The 5,000-nt window shown below is 35.7% G+C and overlaps 1 protein-coding gene across 3 annotated transcripts in view; it reads right to left on the bottom strand.

Annotated features, from left to right (window-relative positions):
- The window catches only part of eps8a (epidermal growth factor receptor pathway substrate 8a), a 33,770-nt gene that overhangs the window by 20,314 nt on the left and 8,456 nt on the right, over window positions 1–5,000 (bottom strand). The gene's annotated exons all lie outside the window — the stretch shown is intronic.

Genomic DNA, 5,000 nt, shown 5'->3' with positions numbered 1-5,000 from the left:
TTCATCACGATTAATCGTTTGACAGCACTAATTATTTCTAAAATAAGGTGCATGTAATATGAAAGTACATACAACAAAGATGTTTCTCATGCGCAGTGTTTAAGTCACCGACCGAATGCGTTCATTTCGTTCACTCCTTTCTGATAAAGTGCACTCACCGGACATACACTACATAGGGATAAGTGATGAGTGAACGAGTGAGTGATTTCGGACACAGCTGTAAAGTTTTACAGATCAATGGTGGCACTGCATGTAAAAGCGGACATTTTTTTTGACTCGGCATGGCATCTTAAAAACACAGCACTGGAAGAAAGCGAAACGTCCATCTAGTGCGTGTTTACAAACAAAAACAATGTGAACGGCCCCTTACTCAAACATGTTCTCATTCAATGTTCTTTAATTAACTAACTTGTAATCAGAGACATCTGGACTAGAAACAGCGTGCGTGCGTGCGTGTGTGTGTGCGTGTGTGTGTGTGTATGCGTGTGTGTGTGCGTGTGTGTGTGTGTGTGTGTGTGTGTGTGTGTGTGTGTGTGTGTGTGTGTGTGTGTGTGTGCGTGCGTGTGTGTGTGTGTGTGTGAGTGTGTGTGTGTGTGCGCGTGCGTGTGTGCTTGATCCAAAAACGCATACTCGTATGAGTAGGTACTTTTAGTAGCTGTTACACAAAATGATTGTTGATTGAGTATGAATATAATCTGGATATATTATATTTGTGATGTTGTCATTGTGACACTTTTCAGATATGCATTGCTTTATCTGTTTATTATATTTTATTTTTAATTTAATTTATTACTTATTTATTTGTATAAAAATAATCTAAATTTAAAAAATGTAAAATAAAAAATAATAATGCTAAATAATATAAATAAATAAAATAATCAAAAATCTAAAACAAAATAAAAAATAAAAATGAGTAAGTACACAAATAAATAAAAGCAATGCATGTTGCTGTTGTTAAGTTGCAAATGTAAAACCGTTTGTATGAATGAAAAGGGGGGAAAAAAGACTCGGTGCATTTGAGGTCAAAGGGAATCAAGCTCTGAGATGATGAATGATCAGACGTTCTCCACCACGCGTCGCCACTCGTCTATAATTAGCCCCGCGTGGGCCGCTAGCAGGTTCATCTGGCCGATGGAGTAACGAGTCCGACTGACAAGTTAAACTGTCCGTGACCATCGGCCGGTGCGACGTCAATCATTGAGCCGAATGTAAACACTGACTTTATACTGACAGATGAACAAACACACTTACATCTATCTGAAATACAATTAATCAGAGCCGAGTATACTACAAATACATTTCTATGTTCATGTACTTAATACAATGTCCTGCAATGGTGCTTTTAGTATACTACACTGAAGTACAAACTCATTTTGTACTTAAAGCACTTTTATTACAACGAATCCAATTCATACATACTCTATACTGTATACACTTTAAATGCTTTGCGTAAAAAATCTGATATTATTCAAAAGTCACACAATCCTCATCAAAAGTGAGATTAAAACACATTTTAGACTTAATGTTAAGAAATGTGCATCGTGCACAAGTCATGTTTAATTACCATTTTTATATCAGCGAGTCTCACATGATCTTTTACTAAAATAGTTGAACTGATCTGAACTTAATTTAATGATATTACTTTCGTCTCCTGCTGATAACCAAACACACACACACACACACACACACACACAGGCCCAGAGATGGAGAGATCGGGTCCAGCAGCCGCTGACTGTATAAATGATTGATCAGATCACAGGACAGTTTGTGGGTCAAACGACTGGAGTGTGTTCCTCTACAAACCCTGACTTACAGCATTACATACAGTACAGCAGCAGCCAGAAGACTGGAATCAATGCAATCGAACATTAGGACGACAACAACAAGAACAAGAGTGCCATCAGTGTCCAAAAATGGGGGGTATTTCAGACTTTACTGTAGTTTTATTCATCAAAGATGGAATAAACTGTTTAAAAGTCACAGTAAAGACATTTATAATGTCGCAACTATTCCCGTTTCAGACAGATAGCTGTTCTCTTGGACTTTCTGCTCATCTGTGAGTGCTGAAAAGTAAAAATCGATCAATTTCCGAACGACTATCGGGCAGCTCAGGCGTGTTAAAAACGGTTTCTTGAGCAGAAAAGCAGTATATTAGAGCGATTTGTGAAGGATCGAGCGACACAAGGATGCTGAAAAACTTTCATTTTAACAGACACTCACATAAAATAGAGTTCCTTTAAACTTGAATAATACTGTATTTTTCATCCCAAAAAAGCAACATCTCAACTATTTCAAACTTTTGGCCAGTGGTGTATATAAACACGACGAAAGCGGCGTCAGGCGGTTCATCGTGACTCTCTGTTAGATCCACATTCACACTGTGATGTAAGAAACCAAACACGAATCCCTTCGCATTCAGACACGTTTCTCCGCCCCCGTCTGAAACGGATCGACGCGAGCCACATCATTCAGACCCCTGCGTGAATCACACAGCAAACAGAACAAACTCCGTCTCCGCTCGTACCTGTTCACAGCTCCACGCGACGATGGGCGCTGCTTCTCACTCTGGAATCTTTAAGAGGATTTGTAAGGAGCTTTACAAACTCACACAGGTCTGCGATTATCCACTCCAACGCAAAGGATGCTGGGACGCACAGATTCTAGAAAACTTCTTCAGTTCTGTTCTTCTGAACAGCTTTACACGATCATACCATAAAACTAAACTAGTAGTCAATCTCCACTGACCTGCTTCCTGTGCAGGTGAATATAAAGGCATCAGTCGTCCATTCTGATCCGTTTGTTAAAGATTTTCTAAATCAGGACTTGCCAGTGTTTTACATCACAAACAGGCTTTTTTAACCATCATTTATATAAGTGGTCTTATAGTTGGATCTTAACAACAACATACATTATATTTTATTTATTGTATATTATTTACATTATTTGTATCACTTTATTTTATTTTTCATTTCATTACTAAAAAAAAAAAGAAAAAGTATATATATATATATATATATATATATATATATATATATATATATATATATATATATATATATAAATATAAAAGTAATAAAAACTTTATATAATATATATATCATTAAATTAATTAATGTATATATATTTGTATGTATTTATATATAATATATAATATATATTAATTAATTTAATTATATATATTTTTATGTATTTATATATAATATATATATTATATAATATATATATTAATTTGATTATGATTTATATATATATTATTATATATATATATATATATATATATATATATATATATATATATATATATATATATATATATATATATATACACACACACACACACACACACGCACACATATATACATACATTTCTTTATATATATACACTTTTTTTTTTCTAGCATTTTTGTAACTATAATGAAGCCTAATATCTCCATTGTGTTTCTGTGTCGGCTGTGAATCAATACGCTGCACATTATTCCTCTTTAATCTCATTATCTCTCTTTGCGGTTCCAGGCCTGTGTGTACCCAGAATCCTCAGCGCTCGCTGACATCACGGACCCGTCCTGATCCTATTAAACACAGCTATATTAAGATCTTTATGGGCACCGTGAATACAGCACAGGCTGAAACCTCTCCTTTAGCAACAGGAGGTCAGAGGTGACCAAAAACCGGTTAAAACTTCATATGTGGGTCAAACCGGGGCGCATTAACTCGTGAACCTCTCAAACACGTCAAGAACGAACCACAGGTCACTCTGAATCATATAAAAGGTATATTATATTTCATGACTTGTAAAGTCTTGCAGTGAGAAGGATCGTGTTCGTCCGCGTTGATTCAGTCCGACTAGGAAGCGCTTTAAATTCACTCGTCATCGTCTCTTCAGTGGGACTGTGAAGAGAAGCGTGAAACTTTCCTCTGTTTAGACTTCATTTACAATCTGCTCACAAACCGCACCGAGGAGACGGGGAGAGACGAGACGGCTGATCTATATGGAGAAGCTCTCTCTCTCTCTCTCTCTCTCTGGAGTGATAACAGCATTCATCTGGAATCACTGCTGAAAACTCAAGCCTGTAATTAAGACTCACAATAGAAGCGTCCCAGAAACGCCCCACAATCAATCACATACGACAGCGCTGGACCAAACACACACACACACACACACACACACACGACCGTATCATCACCATTTAACTGTATTTCACTTACAGTGTTGGTACAGCCTCTCTCAGACGGGCGTTTCATACGTCTTGGGTTTTCTGTCGGAACGAATATTGTTTTGAACCGCTCATCATTCAGCCACATGTTAAAAGATTCAGATCAGACTGAGATGATCAGGGACATTGTTTAGAATATATATATATATATATATATATATATATATATATATATATATATATATATATATATATATATATATATATATATATACACATTTGGTTGAAGGTATGACTCAACGACTCACTCGTAAATACAGCAAGCTGTTTAGTTTCAAAGTTTCTCAAGGAATCGTTGCATGAAAGATTCAAATAACTCAGTTATTAAGATTCATTCCTAAACCCATTAGCACATTTGAACAAATCAGCTGAACGCATGACTCAAATATCGCACTCAAAGAGAATGAATTGTTAAATTCAGAGCAAATCGTTTTGTTTCAGTGAATAAATCAGTTGAACGAACTATTCAGTGACTCACTAGCAAAGCATTTTTGAAGGAAGAGGTTGCATGAATGATTCAAATGATTCCTGAACAAATTAGCGTTTCTGAACAAATCGGGTGAATGAACAAATCAATGACTTCTAATTTCTAAGTAAATCAGCATGCTTGAGTGAATAGGTTACTAATGATCCAAAGACAGTCACTTCATTCATTCCTCAATGCATCAGTTTACGAACGAATCAGTTGAGTGAAAGATTTTAATTACTTTATCAAGTTTTTTATTCATTCTTAAATGAAACTGAATGCATTTTAAATTAATAAATCAATGACTCGTAAGCGCAATT

Source organism: Puntigrus tetrazona, unplaced genomic scaffold, assembly GCF_018831695.1.
Source record: "Puntigrus tetrazona isolate hp1 unplaced genomic scaffold, ASM1883169v1 S000000223, whole genome shotgun sequence".
Lineage (NCBI taxonomy): Eukaryota > Metazoa > Chordata > Actinopteri > Cypriniformes > Cyprinidae > Puntigrus > Puntigrus tetrazona.
Note: the sequence above shows the minus strand (reverse complement) of the source record. Positions and strands in the feature narration are given on the sequence as shown.